Source organism: Marmota monax, unplaced genomic scaffold, assembly GCF_021218885.2.
Source record: "Marmota monax isolate L192 unplaced genomic scaffold, Marmota_monax_Labrador192_F-V1.1 WCK01_AAM20220418_F8-fsc00034, whole genome shotgun sequence".
NCBI lineage: Eukaryota > Metazoa > Chordata > Mammalia > Rodentia > Sciuridae > Marmota > Marmota monax.
This window is the reverse complement of record NW_026693934.1, coordinates 7,094,744-7,112,687: the sequence shown is the minus strand read 5'-3', so window position 1 is coordinate 7,112,687 and position 17,944 is coordinate 7,094,744. Positions and strand designations below refer to the sequence as shown.

The following is a 17,944-nucleotide window of genomic DNA, read 5'->3' as shown; positions in this document are numbered from 1 at the left end:
ATTTCTTTATCATTATGCCCCAGAATGGAATTGCTTGGCCAAAGAATATTTTAAAACTATTTATTAATGGATATGATTAAGTTCCTGAAAGTTAAGCCCAAAATACATTGAGACACCCCCACCCAATATAATGACTTCACATAGAAGGAAGTTCACTTCTCTTTCACAGGACAGACCATAACAAGGGGTCCTGACCCAAGGGCTGACTGCATATCCAGCTCCTATTGCTGCTCTAGGTTGGCTGCATTCACTCCTAGCAGGTCCCAGCTATCAAGGAAAGTGGCAAGTGGCAAGGGAATACTTATGCCTTCCCTGAAGAACCAGACAGGACACTCACATGGTCACATATTAAGCTGAAAGAAGCCTACAAAAGTGCAGTCTATAGGTCAGATATGTGCCTCATTAAAATTCAGGGTTTCACTTTAAAGGTGGAAAGGATAATTACTGGTGTACAATCATATTCTCTGCTAGACGACTCATGCCAAATTATTTTCCAAAATTATTTGTGCCAAAGTTCAGTTCTACCTTGATTGCGTGATCATGCCAGTTTAATAGACATTTATTAAGGACCTTTCATTGTGTTAAACCTTCAGACATCACAGGGATATTGATTGGAAGATGTGGGAGACAGTTTAGTTCACAGGAAACAGAGACAGTGGTTGACTTAAGTGCTGATGTGTGTGGTGCAGACCCTGTATACATGGAAAGGACTTTTATGATTAATTGGTTGAGGGATAATTTGGGGGAGGCGTTGAAGCTTAGAGCATGCAGAAGTTTCCTTGGTTTGCAGGATGTTGTTGCTCACCAACTCTTTTTGTAGTGCTGGGGATAAATTCAGTGTCTTGTATATGCTAACTTTCCAACTCCTGATTGTCTCTGTTCACAGAGGGGGAGCTCATAAAAGGAAATTCAGACTTGCCCCTCGATGCCATTTGACCACATCTTGAACCTATTTACTAAATCTTTCTACTGTCAAATAAATAGCAAAGTGGTAGGGTTTTGAAATGTACTTCTTGGAGTGAAGGACTCAAAGCAGTGTCAGGAAGAGCTAAGTCCTGGGCCCCAGAGGAGTTGGAAGCTGTTTGTAGGTTTGGAGGATGCTGGTCTCTCTCTGCTGAAGATGGAGGCTCCCTCCTGCCCCAGGCTACCCTTGAGGAAAATACAGTCTCTGACATCTCCAAAGGTTCGTTCAGAGTCCAGTCACTAATAGCCTTGAACCAGAAAGCATTCCTCTGGGAACTTTTCCTTCATATTCCATAAGTTGGAGAAGGGAAGAAATTAGTGCTGTAGTTGAATGAAAGACTGAACAAAATGATACCAGTTGATGTTTTAAGACTGCGCTTGCGGAAGAGGTTCTGACTGTAAAAGACACTGTCAAAACTGTGAAGAGGGTATTCATTTTGATTCTGCCTCTCCCAGGATTTTCATCTCTTTGCTTCTCTGCCAGTATCGTGGCAGCCCCACCCATTCCTCTCCAAAAATCTGTCCCATTTGGCAGCATCTCCTGTTCCAGTTTTTCTCTTCCTACTTTCTTACTCCTGCTTTGAGTGATATGTGTTCTACATTTTTTTTTTTCAGTGCTGGAGTTGGCACATGCTAGGCAAAATCTCTACCACTGAGCTACATTGCCAGCCCCTGTGTTCTTCTGCCTTGTTCTACTTTTTCTGGAATCTAAGCCTGATTTCTCTCCATTCCTGCATTTTCTCATGCCTTCATTCACCCTTCTATCCTCCATCTTCCAATCTATCACATTGTCCATCCAGCCAGCCAGCCAGCCTGCCACTCACTCACGCACTAAGGTAAGCTAATAGTCTTTAGAAGTCTTAATATTAAACATTTCCCAGCTGAGGGAATTTCTGGCATAATAATAGGTTAAAGGGATAAATGTTTGGGGAGAGACGAACGGTGGATTTAGCCATCTTATGTTCTCTCTACTTAATCATTGAGCTAGCTAGCTTATATCATAATGTCAAGATAAAAGCAAATTTGAAGATGATTTTGCTCACTTTTGGCTGTCACTTCTGCCTAACTACTGTCTTTATAGAACATGCCATAGCCTGCATCTTGGTGACAAAGGCCTGGGCTTGTAGCAGGCATGGAAGCCTCTGTGCAGCACCTGCCCTGGGTCTAGCTGTGACCTTCTCTTGGGTTCTGACTCCACCTGTGGTCAGGTCACTGAGATTGTGGGTACCATCTCTCCTGTTGCACTTTCATTCTGATTAGCTTCATTCTGAAGAACTTTCGACAGCTCTTTACAGACATGGGTTAGCATGGGAAAACCAGTTCCTCTGTATGAGACTGATTTAATCTCTTTGTGCAGCAACTGATCTTGGGATAAAATACAGTCCTTCTCATGTCAAGTACATAGGATTTGTCAGCCTACAGCCTCTCCCAGAGCAATGTGGGCTTTCTCAGAGAAGGCCCTTAGCATTGCTGGGACAGCCAGCTAAGAGTTGTCTGACTGACTTAGGCTCTGATGTATCAGTCACTTTTAGGCTTGGTGCCACCCAGCTGTGGGTATAATCAAACAATCTATAGCTTAGTGGGACATCCTGCTTGTTCTGGGTGACTCAGAACTCCCCAACAGCTGGTTGAAGTTTGTTTACAATAGTGCCGCCCACTCATCCTGCACCCCCAACTCCCTAAAAACCACTCCACAGGTGGCCTGACTTTTGGTACAAATAAAAGTTTGTCAACTGTTGCTTTCTTTCTCCTGTCTTTCTTTTTCTTTTTTTTTTTTAACTTAACAAAATTAAGCTATGAGGAGGGAGTCCATTAATAAAAGGTTTCTATTACAAAATTATTGACCCTCTGGAAGGGCTTTGGAGGAGAGTAGAAAGATCAATATTATTTACAATAAAAATAGCAGGGCAGAGATTACTCAGGGGAAATAGGCTCTTCAGTATGAGAGGGACTATAGATTTCCACCTGGGCAGTCAATGTTTGAAGATGATGAAACTGTGTGTTGGAATTGGCGGTCTGGTAATTATTTGAGAAGTCTTGGGGAGACTGTAAATGTACTTTTTTTTTTTTAAAGTAAACAAACAAAATCCTCAGCTAAAGTATTTTGGAAGTAAGGAGCAAATATTTTCATGGACAAGCAGAAACTAAAACATTAATGCAATGTGAATCCATTGGCTGAGAATAATGCAGAGCATTTGATTAATTTGTGGATGGATTCACAGCCACAGAAGTGGCATGATGACAGTGCCTATGGGAAGGACAAGGAGAAAAGGTAGGTTTCTAGCTGGGGTGGCTAATGAGAAGCCATTCTCCTTCTTTAAGTCTGGGTCTTTCACTTTTTTCTTGGAAGTTTTGTGGAAACTTGAGAATGGGTGGCAAACATGGTGGATTATCAGGGAGAGCAGATCAATTTAATGGGTACAGTTAGCTCTCCATCTCTGTCATGTGAGCCAATTAGTCTGCAGGCGGGTAAAATACAGCTAATTGAGCCATTGTTGGAACATTGGCAAATTGCTGAGATAGGGATCTCTGGATGGCTCCCAGTATGAGGGGAAACCTGTTCCATTGCAGCTGTGGTGAGTCCTTGGCTCTCAGACCCTTGGATGTGCCAGGAGAGCCCTGGAAGTACCAGGGCACTGCCAGAAAGGTGTGCAAGAGGAAGATGGAAATGAGAGGGAACTCCCAAGTGAAGAAAAGTAAAGGGTGGGGGGAACCAGAGGGAAGAAAAAAGAGAAAGAGAAGAGGAGTGAAGAGGAGAGGAGGGTAGTGGGTGATGTGGGGGTTGGTATATGATGCTTTTAGGTGCTGCTGTGGTCTGAAGGGACCATTCACCTAAACCAGCTTTCTCAATATTCAGAGGAGAGCTCATTTCCTATAAAGTATTAGTTGGTGTTTTATGGGGGAACTAAAAAAATGGGGCAGAGAAGTCTTTGGTCTCATCCATTTGGGAAGTGGTTCGGTAGATTTTTTTAGTGCAGCCCTTCTCGGCACCTTGGCACCATAGTATGCAGCCTTTCTTCAGACTATTTTATTGAGGAACCATTTATTTACTCAAGGACCAACATTGTGAGAACTGAAGTTTTTTTTTTTTTTAATGTATATCCTTTGTGTATTTTAGCATATTTTACCTTTAAAACAAATTTTGTACAATGTCAATGTATCTCGGAGTAGTTGAACAGTGTTTTAAAAAAACCAAAAAAGCTGAGCATATACCTAAGCCATAAGACTTAGTTTCACTCCATTATCATCTGACTACTGAAGAAAAAAGACCTGAATTACAATAACCCATCTCAGCAAAAATTTCCAATTCAAATTAGAAGGGCTTCAATTTACAAATCTTTTGAAAGGACAATATTAATGCAATTCACATCAGAACATCCAGTTAATACAATTACAAACAAACCACAATTTTGCTACGTGGTAGAACTTTCTACTGGTCTTTCAATTCCTTCAGCCTTCTGTTTGCAGACTTGATTGTGACGGCAGAAGTGATGTTGTAGGTCCAGGCACCACCAGCCACTGTTTTCATGCAGGAACCACAGTGCCAGATCCCCACAGCCCGTCTCTTCATCTTGGTTTTGCCACAGAAGGAACGTGTGTACTTGGCGTGCTGGCTGATTTCAATTTTCTTCACCATTTTCTGGAGAGAGGCACCCGTAGCGGGTCCCATATTTACCGACGATTCCAACTTTCTTAGTGCGTTTAGCCACGTCGCCGCAACTTAGGCCCGAGACCGAAGAGGAGAACTGAAGTTTTTGAAATACGGATCCAGGTCCATCTCCCCCTTTCTAGGCATTTCCATGAGTAAGTTCCTTCCTCGTTGTTATGGTTTAGACCTTAAACCACAAGGGTGCATGTGCTAAAGGATTGATCACCAGCCTATGGAAGGTGCTTTTAGGAGTTGGTGGAATCTTTAGGAGCTGCGGTCTAGTGGGAAGAAGTGAGGTTGTGCCCTCAAAGGGGATATTGGGACTCTGATCCCTTTTCCCCAACCCCAATCTTGTTGCTTCCTAGCTGGTGAACAGCCTCCTCTGCCACACTCTCCTGCCATGAGGTACTGTGTTGCCACAGGCCCAAAGCAACAAGGACAAGTGATCATCAGTTGAAACTTCCGAAACCATAAAACAAAATAAACCTTTCCTTCTTTTAAATGGATTATCTCAGGCATTTTGTTCCAGCAATGGAAATCTGACTAACACAGTTGTTTATGTGAAGGGCACTGGAGAATGAAGAATGCTTCAGAGGGGTATTGGGTATTGGTGTGTTAGTGCCGAGGTGGGCAGGCTTGGTAACTGCATTCTTCTTCCTGGAAAGGAATTGCTCCAACCCCTCAGAGGTATAACCCTTAGATGCTCTCTAAGGACCTCCTGGTGGAAGGGAGCTGGCCAAGCCCCTTAGGCCCATCCTTACTATTGGCATCAGCTTTGCCATTTTAGGTTGGGAGCCATTTTTATCTAGGGACTCCTAAGTTTTGATTTAGGAGCCATTTTATCTAGGGACTCCCAGGCTTGATTCTGAATGTGCCTGCTAAAAGGTTAACCCCACCCCAGCCCATGACACAACCCCTAAGTATGCTTGTGAAATTTCTCTTGTGGGCTATAGAGATGCTCTGTGAGTGCCCACAGGCTGCTGCTCTCCTCGAAGGGACAGCTTTGTTGGTTTGCTCCATACTACTGACAATAAATCTCTCCTGTGGGATTCTGGTCCTTGGACTTTCACTTACCACCATGCCCCTCCCCATGAAGTCATTTCAATGGTGACAACCCTCAGAGTTCCCATCCCTAAAAGAACTCCCTTTAGGGATACAGCTTCATGGGCACATATCCAAACTCCCACTAGGATTATCTAGTAGACACAGCCCTCTGGGCTGACCTATGCTGCCCTAAACGTTATACTTCTGTACAGATTCCCTGCTTCCTCTGGAGGTCCGCTGTGTCCACATCTCCCTATTGAAGGCATTTATTCTGCTTGTTTTATGGGAGCTATTTGAATAGATTGCATGAAAATTACTCCTACCCAGAAGCTTGGGGTAAACAAAAAGGAACTTAAACTTCATTTGCAGGCCACCCATGAATTCCAAGAAGGATTTTAAAAAGTAATTAACCACTATTAGCAACTTCCTAGATTTTGTTTTCTTTCACTTTCTATGAATGGGGTTCCTAGCTCCTAACAGGAGCCCATAGTCTGGGGGAACATATATATCTTTCTGACTCCAAAACTAACAGGAAAAATAGGCAGTAGGGAAGGGAGGACATAGAGGAAATTATGCTTTAGGTTGTTTCTCCCCAAATGCCATGACTACCTGCTTGTTATAGAGATTTTGAAAATATAGAAAAGTGGAGAGAATGAAGATTTTTTAAAAATGAAAATAAACTGGGAAAAATTTCACTGTCTTGTCAGCAAAAGAAATGGTTCTGTTTTTCTCCAATGACTGCTTAGTTTTTACCTACAAACATGGGAGGTCCCCTATGTATTTATGTGTCCAACTTTGTGTGAGTTGCTAGAAAACTCTGTAATATGCTTTTGTGGAAATTATGAATTATTCATTGAATAATGTTTATTAAAGGTCTAGCATATGCCAGGAACTCTGCTAGGCCTTAGGGATACATTAGTGAGCCAGACAGACATGGGGTGACCAGTCATTGCTGGTGTGATCTGATGGGTGTTGACAAGTATTAGTATATCTCATCAAGTTAGCACTTTGCTTGTGTGTCAGGAAAAGTTAATTCCTCCAGTGTTTTTGTGTTCTTCCAGCACTTTCCCCTTCTCCTCATTCCAAGGGGACTGGCCAGCACTGTACTCTCACCTATGGGTGAGGCTTGTGGTGCCAGAGGACACCCCCTGTCTTTTGTAGAAATCGCTTGGCATTTTCTCTTGGAGGAGATTGTAACTGGGGTTCCAAAGAAGGGAGGGAGGAAGGAAGGGTGGGGAGAAGAAGAGGGAGGGAAGGAGGAAGTGAAAAACCAGCCTCTATCTCAGAGTAAACCCTGTCCAAGGAAGGGACATGACCTTTGTCCTTGGAAAGACCCACAGAGCACTCCTAGGCACATTCCCACCCTGCTAAGTTGTTTATCTACAAATAACTGGAGATATCTGCTGCTCCAGGTGTCCCTGACTCAGTCAGGCTAGGTGGGGATCCATAGCAACCCCCTAGCAGCCACCAATCAGCATGAGACAGGGAAATACCTGGGATGCCAGATGTCCCTCCCAGTAGTTTATGGTGTTGAGAAACCATGTAGTTCAGCACGTACACCCCTCTTGGCTTAAGCCAATCAGTTCAAATGAATACCTCTTTTGTACTGACCAATCACCCCTACCCAACTTGTTCCCGCCAGTGAATGTGCTAATCATGTTTTAGAGTTGTTATTTGATTTTCCCGAGGTGTGTGATGATTTGCTAAGAGATGCTATGATGTATGTGAAGTCCCTGCCTTCTCCAAAGAATGTATAAAACTGCTGCAAACCCTGGGCTCGGGGCCTCTCAGCGTCACCAGTTGCTGTGTGTGCGCGCAGAGGACCGAGCTAGCTCGCAATAAACACCTCTTTGCTGTTTACATTGATCTTGGGTCTCTGGTGGTCTTTGGGGGTCCCGATTCAAGCATAACAGAAGGGGGAGAGGGAAGGAGAGAGGGGGGAGAGGGAGGGGGAGAGGGAGAGGGAGGGGGAGAGGGAAGGAAGGAGGGGGAGAGGGAGAGGGAGGGGGAGAGGGAGGGGGAGAGGGAGGGGGAGAGGGAGGGAGAGAGGGAGGGGGAGGGGGAGAGGGAGAGGGAGGAGAGTATGGTTTCAGAGAGATGGTGGTATGTACAAGAGTGAAGAGCTTCTGTGGTATTGAAATGGAATAGAGAGGCTGGTGGAATGCAGCAGCTCTGCAGTGTTCTCCCTGGGGATTCTCCGAGGGGAGAGGCTGGTGGCACATCAAGGAGGAAGACTCCAGGTACCTGTGCTGCCAGCAACAGTGAAGGCCATCATAGTCCTACTTCAGAAGAGAGCAACCGAGCTGCCTGCCTCTAGGACATGGGGCCCTTGTCCATGGCCATCTGCTTGCTGATCAGTGTGGAGTGATGGCTGATGCCCAGAGGTTTCATGATTCTTGAGGCTCTTCAGGCCTTTGCAGAACTTATGTCAAACACTAGCTACCTGTGGCAAACACCAGTCTTACTTTTTTTTTGTAAGATAACAGGAGCCAACATAAACTTGTAACAGTGGCCCCTTCATCTTCTGAATATAACCCTCATTGTTCTATGGCTTATATTTTAAAATAACATTTTTCCCCCTCTCTTCTCCCCTCTCCACCTCCCTAATAAGATTAGGGAGACAGTGCTCTCTTTTCCTCTTTTCTTCCCCTAGTTAACTGCCCTTGAACACACCCACTACAGGAAGGAGATGCCTGCTGAGGATCTGGGAAGTGAATGTCTCCCAAATTAACAAGTGAATTCTAACACACCATCAGGGTGCCCTGGGACTCCCTACTAGAGTACACCTGGAATGTAACCCTTGAAGAGCTCCTTTAAAACCTCCATGTTCCCTCCTGATGGGGAGAGTCACAGCCTTTGGGGACAGGAGTCCCTGTCCCCCCCCACCCCGCCCCCACGTGTTTCTCCTTTGCTAGCAAAACAGTAAATCTTCTTTTCCCTTTTTCTCAAAACCATGTTCAATTCTTAAATTGGCATTAATTGGCATTGGGGACAGGGACCAGGCTTTTGGTTACAAATTTGATGACACAGATGGAACCTGAGAGTAACCCCTGCTCCGCTTTCTTGGGTAGGCCTGGCACTCCAAGGAACTGCACTTCCATGCTGAGGGTGTAAGGCAAACTTTTTGAGAGTTGACTACTGGAAAGTTAGGAGATGGTCTAGTGTGCCTCGGTTGAACCGAGGAGCTATTCCTGTGAGTAAAGGGAGAGACTGAGGGACTCCCAGCAGCTCCCAAAGCCCCCTTGCTTCAGGGAACTCCTGCCTTTCTTCCCTGCACTATAAGGATTGCTCCATCTTGGTCTAGTTTGATATAAAGGAAACACTGCAGTAAAGTAGCAGCACCTTGGTCGTTCTATAAGTTCCCCCAGTGTGCACATGGAGACCCTTGATTCTACACTTCTGGTTCCCCTTTGTGGAAACATCTGGTCCCCTGTGGGGACATCTGTGACACCACTAGTGTAGAAGTGACAGTTAAGTGGGAGTTGGGAAGTAGGGGGGGATTTTTCCCCCTATCCGATCTGTTTTAAAGGTTACCATCTGTTGGCCATGATTTGGGGATCCTCTCTGTCTCTATGTTTTTTGTTTGTTTCTGGTCCTTTAAGACATGGGTAATACTGTGTTGATCCTATAGATTGTTTCTTGGGAAAGATCTTGGCTGAATGGGCCAACTACAGATGTAAATGTGTCTAAGAAAAAGATGATATTTTACTGTAACAGTCTGGTCTTTGAATGGTTTTCTGAATTATTGTACAATCTTGCAGTTGGGAGTTGGTCTGTCAGAGATAAAATAAGTGAAAGACTCTGTGTGTACAGGCACGAATGTGATTATATAATAAGGAGTCTTAATAATCAAAAACTAAATTGATGCAAAAAGGTGCTGCCTCTAATGCATGAGAATAGCAGGACACCAAAGGAGGATTGAAAAAAAAAAAAAAAATATATATATATATATATATATATATATATATATATATTTTTTTTTTTCCCTTTGAACCCAGTGCTAACAGTCTGAGTACTGCTTCTCATCCTGGCCTCAGGCAATTGCAAATCATCCTGTTGTGGGTTAGGGATACCCATCCTGGAATACCCATCCTGGGATAAAGGGAAACAAAACAGGAAAGCTGCCTGGTCTATAGAGAAATGGGCAAAAAGGACCTGGCCTCTACTTTACTTTCCAGCCACTCTTTGCCCATAGGATAAAATTGGAGTTTGAGAATAGGGCTCAGTTCGTTGCTTCTGCAGACAAATGAAATCTGTGTGGGCTGTAGGTCTCACTGATTTTCTTTCTGGGTTTTTATCTCATGGGTTAAAAGAGTGAAACCCATGAATGGTGGCAGAGGACAAAAATAAAAAAAAAATCAGTTTTGAATGAGAGGATAAAAAGATAAAACTCCCCGTGATGTGAGGGGGAAACTGGCAGAAAGCTTTTCTACTTGAGGATGCTAGTCTGGGGACTCAAGGCTTCTGGATAAAGGCATTGATCAGAGTCCATGCTGAACAGACATCAAAAAGTGTTGGGGCTGATTGTTGGAATCTATTCTTTATGGATGTTGGGAAGGTACGAAGGCTACTGGATTGGCTCATGACTTTCTATTTGACTGTGTGCCTTTAGACCTTAAGTCTGAATTTTCTGTAACCTCCATTTGAGTCCACCCCTATTTTCATTTTCCCACCACTCTGGGACAAAGGACTGGACTGGAATGCTTAACCTCACAGAGTTGCCTTTACATTAGGGAAAAAACCCCATATCTGGGGCCCATTACACTCAGCGACAATTAACTAACCTGTGTTAATGGGGAATGGAAAATGAAAGCTGTCAGTCACAAGGTATGGGGCATTGGGTTCCAGTACTATTAAATTATAACCTGGGGACAAAATAGTCTCTCCTTTTTAAGATCTGATAGGATGCCCTATTCGGCCAGAGGATACTTCTAGGTGCCACCCTACCTGTTGCCCACAGAGCTAAAATACAACGGCCTCCCTGAGTCCCCATGAATTCAAGCACCTGTGTCTTGGCCCTGCTGATTTCTGCAGAGAGGTCCCTAACAATCTTTGGACGGTCAATGTGATCTTCATTGGACAGAGTGCCCTAGATACATAAATATATAAAGAAAGAATCTCTGGGTACAATGACAGTGGGAACTCAAAGTTGATGGCATTATGATGATGATAAGGGAGACTAGTCAAAAAACAATAACCTGTGTTCCAACCCTCCAGTGCAAACTGGAAGTAAAAAAGAAACAGTTTTTTTTTAAATATGCCAGACTGTCTGATCCCTCTCCTGGGATAAAATTTGTTGTGTAAATTAAATGTACCGAAAACACTTTCACCCAAAAAGTAACAACTTCATTGGCAAGTACCTTCCAGGGGGTGGGGTGGGGGGGGGGAGGATAACCCCTTAAGAGAGAGACATTAATGGGGATTCATTCTCTTCTGGACAGTTGTTTAAATGTGAATTGAGTCAGCTTTGCCAGATATCCTACTCTGCCTATTCTGTCTATTAAAAATACTTCACACCGATGAGTACCAATTCGTGCAATACTTGAAAGCTATAAAATATTAAAGTGTGATGTCCATTTCTTTTAGGATTTTTCTTCGTTAGACAAACAGATGACTTACAATTTTGACCTGGCTTGATTTTTAACGAATAATTTGAATATATGTGACTAGAGATATGAATACACCTGATACTGAATATGTTTGTCTGAGCCTTATCTAAATGTTTCATAAAAGTTTATATGATTAAAGTATGTATAGGTTTAACCAATAAGTGCTATCTTTTATACATTGCATCTGGCATAAAAGGGCCACACTGCCATTTGAGGAACTGGCTTATATCTGTTTTGACTAAGTCTAGTTCTGATCATTAACACTGTTTCTTAAATGTATAAAAGATTTAATGCTATTCTGATTTTTCTAGTACTGCTAAACTCTACATCTTGTAATTATCTGTGGATTCTTAATTTTACTGTAAAATTAAACCTAGTTGATATAAGGACATATGTGTAATGGTGATGCTAACTATTTATTCTTTGTATATTAAGTATACGCATGCTCTTTTTATATACAAGTTTTAAAATATAAAGCTCAAAAGAGCACTTTATTATGCTGATGTTCACCAAACTCTGTAATGGTAATGTTAGACTTATAAAAATAGCAAATTTCATTGGGAATTTATGTCACTTAATGTTCTGTAACTGGTCTTGTTATCAATGAGATGTATATAAAATTTTATGTTACTTTTTACATGGGGTAGAAATTTAAATGTATTTTTAAAAGATAATGAGAGCCTGATCTGTTTAAAGGTGGATATATAAAACATGAAAACATTTTGCTACTTTTCCACAAAAAAAGGGTTAAAAGCTCTCTGTGCTTTTCTTTGATTCATATGTCAGATTTTAAAGATGTATTGTGTTATTTGTGAAGAGCCCCTCCTTACCTGAGATAAGGCTCTGCTTCCCACTTTCCATGTTAGAATGCTTCCAAAATAGGCTAGACTTCAGCTCATTTAAAGTTGTGTTCAAAAGATTGATTTTTTTTGTAAAGATTATTGTGATCTCAAACAGGGGATATAATGTATAACTAAGTAAATGTTCAAGATTATAAAAGCACTTTTCTTGGTTCACAGATATTATACAAACTGAATGTGTTAATTTCATTTTGTATTTTCCTTGAAAACTTTATAACTGTTGCCTGTTAGTGTTTTGTAGAGGTATTGCTTATGAAAGAAAAAAAAGCCCACTTGGATTAACTTGAGAAAATAAGCCATCAGCTACAGGACAAATAGTATATGATGCTAACTTCCAGTACTAATACTAACCCCAATTAAATGAAAGGGGTAACTGTGAAATTATAGATACTGAAGTTATAGCCTGTTACTCCCTCTTTAAGACTGGTAAAAATGGCTTGCTGGGTATTTAAAAACCAAAAACTTAGAGAACAAAGTCAAGGAAGTAAAAGGGCTAAGGAAAAAACAGCCAATGTTTAGCCCTTGCACTCTAAGATCAGTCAGCACCCAGAGAATGACGGGACCCCTCTGAGGGCTTTTAAACTCTGGTGAGTCACTTGATACTGATCAGGGAGATTGAGGGAACCCTAGAGAATAGGAAGCCAACTAGTTCACATTCTACAAAAAGAAGGGCCATTGGAGACTGAAATGCCTGATGCTTCCAACAGAAGCCACCTGTGGTCATCAAGACCCTGACCTGACCCATCCTGGGACATGACACCACTGGTGCAGGAAGGCTAAAGGAGCCAAGAGGCTTCTCACATTGTCCCCAAGAGTGATCCCTGAGGAATCTCAGCTGACTCTTAAGAAGAGGAGCAAGGTCAATTTTGACCAATTTGGTCTTAAACACCTGGAAGGAGAGTATAGCCTGAGCACAGTCCTACATGGACATTTAAAAGGAAAAACAATGTCTTTTTTTTTTTTAGTGTAACTTAAGATGTACACTTGTGTCAGCCTTACCAAAAGTAAGTAAGTAAAGCTGCAGGCTGTAAAGGAAGGGTTCTTGTGGGAGTGCTTAATATTCACTATCACAAAGGACTCTAGAGACACAAGCTTGTCCTGTGTTTCAGAGACTGGCTGAAATATTAATTGTTTTTGTATTAATTATTTACCAAAAAAGTAATGCTTTGCTGTCTTGAATATTGTTGTCCATTCACCTGCCAACTGCTACCACTGCTGTGATGCTGAATACCCTTAACTGTCCATGCCCCACTTGACAGAAAATAAGAATTTTGGATCACTCCCTGCCCCCAACTTCACCCTCTCTCAGCAGGAAGTAGCTTGGAGATGTCCTAGCCCACTTTTCCTTAGAAGTGGAAGGTAGAAATTGACAGTGGGGCAATGTAACTGTGGTTCCTTCACCTTCTGAGTAGCCCTGATTGCTCTATGGCTTATTTTTTATGAGAATGTATTTTTTTTTCCTTCTTGGTCTCTTCTCTCCTCTCCCCCTCCCTAATAAGATCTTGGAGACATTGTTATCTCTTCTTCTCCTAGTTAATTGCCCTTGAACACACCCACTACAGGAAGGAGATGCCTGCTGAGGATCTGGGAAGGGAGTATCTCCCAAATTAACAAGTGAATCCTAACATACCATCAGGGTGCCCTGGGACCCCCTACCAGAATGTAATCTTTGAGCTCCTTTAACACCCCCCCCTCCATCCTGATGGGCAGTGTCACAGCCTTTGGGACAGGAGTCCCCTTTGCTAGCAAAGCAATAAACCTTCTTTTTTTCCTTTTTCCCCCCAAATCCTGTTCTCATTATTAAATTGGCATTTATTGGCATTGGGGACAGGGATTGAGCTTTTGGTTACAAACTCACTATTGGATTAGAACACAATAACACAATTAATTTAGATTAAATGTTGCTACATGACAATGGAACTGGCATTTATTAGCAGACTCTTATTACCTCTTACTATCTTCTCTCATATACTTTGTGGGAGCTCAGTTCTTTGTCCTTTTAAGTGCTTTGACTAGTACCTGGTATACAAGATTCACTTGATACAGATATAATGGTATGCGAGGAAGAGGATTCTAGTCACTTTATAGTTGGTATTGGGAATCAGAACCTTCCAGACCAAAGGTTTGGCAGAGGATTGTTTATTGAACAACTTTTTGCACCATCCCGGCATCCAAGTTAAAGGCATTGCTAGGTTCTTATACTTGGTTTTTGCAAAGATGGGGAATCTCTCTCAACTACTTCAGTTCAGTGAGAGGCCATTTCTAGCATTTTCATGCAGACTAACATGACACTGATGTTGCTCATTGCATTAGTTTCCTGTGGCTGCCATTGGAAATTATTGTAAACCTGGTGGCTTTAAACAACAAGTGTTCCCTCATAGTTCTGGAGGCCAGAAGTTCAAGTTCAATGTATAAGCAGGGCTGTTTCCTGCAGAGGCTCTGGGGGAGAATTCGCTCCTTGCCTTTTCTGGCTTCTGGAAGATTAGGTATTCCTTGGCTTGTGGTTGAATTGCTTCATCTCTGCCTATCGTGTCATGACTTCCTCCTCTTCTGTTGGTGTGATCTCCCTCTACCTTTCTCTTGTAAGGACATTCAACTTAGCTTTAGGGTTTATAAGGATAATCTGAAATAATCTTTTTCTCTCAAGATCCTTCATTTAATTACGTCTGCAAAGAGTTTTCTTCCAAATAGCATTCATATTTGTTTTCATAAATAGGATTATAGGGATTAGGATGTGGGTATTTATTTTGGGGGCACTGCCATTTAAACCATTACATGGTGAAGCCCCTGTCAGTTATTTAGGATGCTATTTAGCAGATCACACATGAGTTGTAGCTGCCTCTGGAATGTGGCCTTATGAGAAATCCTAGTGGCTACCCTCATATAGAGTGTGATTTTATGATAGAGCAAGTGACAATCTCTAGGCCTCAGCTGAAATCCACATGTGAACACATTTATATTTATTAACAATACTGTCTATATACTATTTATAATGAATGTGTTTATTTCACACCATCTAAAATGAGAATATTTAAAAGTAAATTACGACATTGAATAGGAGGGGATCCAAATAATGCTTGACTTTCAACATTCAGAATGGGGATTCAGGGTAATATTTACTTTTAAGAAAAAAAAAATGTAACATTTCTTTTATCCAAGGTTGTGCTGGCAAGTTTCTGCTACCTGTATAATATAGTTTGATTCTCACAGCAACACTTAGGGAAAAAATGACTGTACCTATTTTACAGGTGAGAAAACAAAGCTAAAATACATTAAAATGATCATACTGCTAGAGGTCATACATCTGAGATTTGGCTCTGTTTTTTCCTGGCTCTGAATTTGGGCCATCTTACATCTAGCTAGACTTCCTTCTCCGAGAAGATCCAACCCACATGAAATGTCTGCTCTTACCAGCTTCTGGGGTGTCTTGCAATTCCATCAGCTTTGGCTAAGTGCCCACTAGAGAGGTAACATTAATGAAGAGGAAGATAGAAGAGGAGTGTAAAGATAAGGAAGAGGAGGGAGGTGGGAGATTCGGAAGGAATCCTCCAACTGTTGTTAAAGAAGATAATTGAGGGGGTTTTCCTGAGACTCCACTGACCAGGAGAATGGCTGACCCTTCCAACCCTCAAAGCATCAGGAGAGTCAGACAGGCAGCACACCACACACCATACGTATATTGGCTACTCCTAAACCTGGAGTGACTTTGCCCCAGTGATCTCATAACTTTGGCCACTCTACTACTTGCTGATCCTATATTACTGCTGCAAAGCTTTTGATACCTCTCTTGGTTGACATCACCTGTGTGGTAGATTACATTATCACTGACAGTTCTTCTCCCCTCCCTGTTTCTACATCCACTGTCATATGAGTTTGTAGTTCCTCCTCCCTAGAGGAAGAATATCTTCTCATCTCATCTCATTGATACCAGACTTGAACAGGTGACTGGCTTTGACCAATTAGACATTATCAGACATCAGTTGAGCCCAAGTGTAAAATGTGCTTTGGGATTGATCTTGTGTTCTTGTGCTTCTACCATTGCCAGGAAAAGAACATAATCCAGTTATTCCACTGCTCAAAGTGGATTAAAGGAATTTGGAGATGATATGAGCAGTTTGAAGCCCAGCCCAGCTAAGCCCAGCCTTGAAGAGCTTGGTGGATAGCTAACTCACAGATATATAAGTAAGACTAATCAATCACTGTTTTAAGGCCAGGTTTAAGGCTATTATATTTCCAGAAGTTTTTCAGACTGTATTGTAGCAATGGCTGACTGCCACATTCTGCTTCTGTATCTATCAATTCAACTATGTCCTGTGCTTTCTCCACTGTGAGTGCTACTAACTGTTCAGGGGTGCCAGAAGCACTGGCAGGAGTTAGAGCCCCCAGTGCTAAGGCTGCTCCCATTATTGGGCTGGGTTCCTGAAGGCATCCCTAGGCCCTTGCATCATGCTCAACAGCCCCCTCCTGTATTTCCCTAGGTGAGGGCATCACAATGTCTGCTTAAACCTAGGTTCTGAAAATGAAACCTGCAGATGGAGCCAGTTCCTCACCCCTCTGTAGTGTGAGTATCTACCCAGCTGGGCATGGAATAGACATTTGTGACCAGTTGCCAATTGAAGTTGATTTCCATACTTTCTACCCCTCCAACTGCTCACACCCAAGTCTTTGCTTCTAGCAATCTTGAGGGGAATGGTATTGTGGTAGAGCAGCTTTTTGGAGACAACAAAAGAGAGCTATCACTCTAAATCCCTGCGACTTCAGTAATAATCAGCCAGTCAGGGTGGCTGTAAGTGGTTTTCTCTGGGTGGCAGGATTATGGAGCTTTCAAAACAGTTCTTTGTTTTCCTATGTGTTTTTTAAATCCTTCAAATTGGGCATTTTTCTTGTATACAAAAACAATAAATGCTAATAAAAACAATGAAACACCCCCACTGCTTTGAGTGAAGCCCCCGCAGGCTGGGACGAGGTGGGAGGGATCAGGACATCTCTATAGTATGTACAACAGCACCAGGGAGCTAGTGTCCAGTCCTCTGGCAGCAGAAGCCTGTGACTTGAAGTCCAGGCTAGTCAGCATCACTTGGCACCAGCCTTCCCTGGGGGTCATGCTCCTAACCTTAGCTGGCAGCTTGTAAAGGTCTCCTGTCAAGAGGAGTGGTGGGACCAAGGACTCAGTGAGGGAGTACAGCCGGATGGCACTAAGTGCATCAGCACTATAGGGCTTCCTTGCTGCATGCAACAAATTTTCAAAATGTTTTTTTGAAAAATGGTGAGTATCACAATTCTAAATCAAAAACCATTTTACACGTTCCAGGGAGTTTCCTGAATAAAAAAGACTCCTATTGTGAAGCCTTGGGTAAAGTGAATAATCCCTCTTCTTTTTATCTTTGGCATCAATCTGGATTTTCTCTTGGGGTATTTTGCGTTTCCATGAGAAACCAGACGACAAGGAAAAACATATCCCGGAACTTGTGCTCAGGGATAATGGACAGCGACATCATCTCTAATTGGAAAGATGGCCCAGCCCCAGCTTAAGTCCTGGTCCTGGTAACATGCTCACATACTATGTCCTTTGCATGCATTGCTCCTTCTGCCTGAAATGCTCTCCCCCTACTTACACATATGGGTCCCTCTCTCCATCCTTGGACTTGTGCTCAAATGCCATTTGTCCTTAGTGATGACTGCTTCATTATCTTGTTGAAATTGTGACCCTCCAGCACTCACTCGCTCTCCTTGGCCTGTTTGCTTTTCCCCCGTAGTATTTAGCACCACTTGTTGTGCTGTATATTTTCCTGATTTTTCTTGCTCTCTGGGTCTCTCCC

General features: G+C 42.5%; 1 pseudogene; it reads right to left on the bottom strand.

Annotated features, from left to right (window-relative positions):
- Positions 1 to 4,207: 4,207 nt before the first annotated feature.
- On the bottom strand, positions 4,208 to 17,620 carry LOC124106162 (large ribosomal subunit protein eL43-like; annotated as a pseudogene).
- Positions 17,621 to 17,944: the final 324 nt, after the last annotated feature.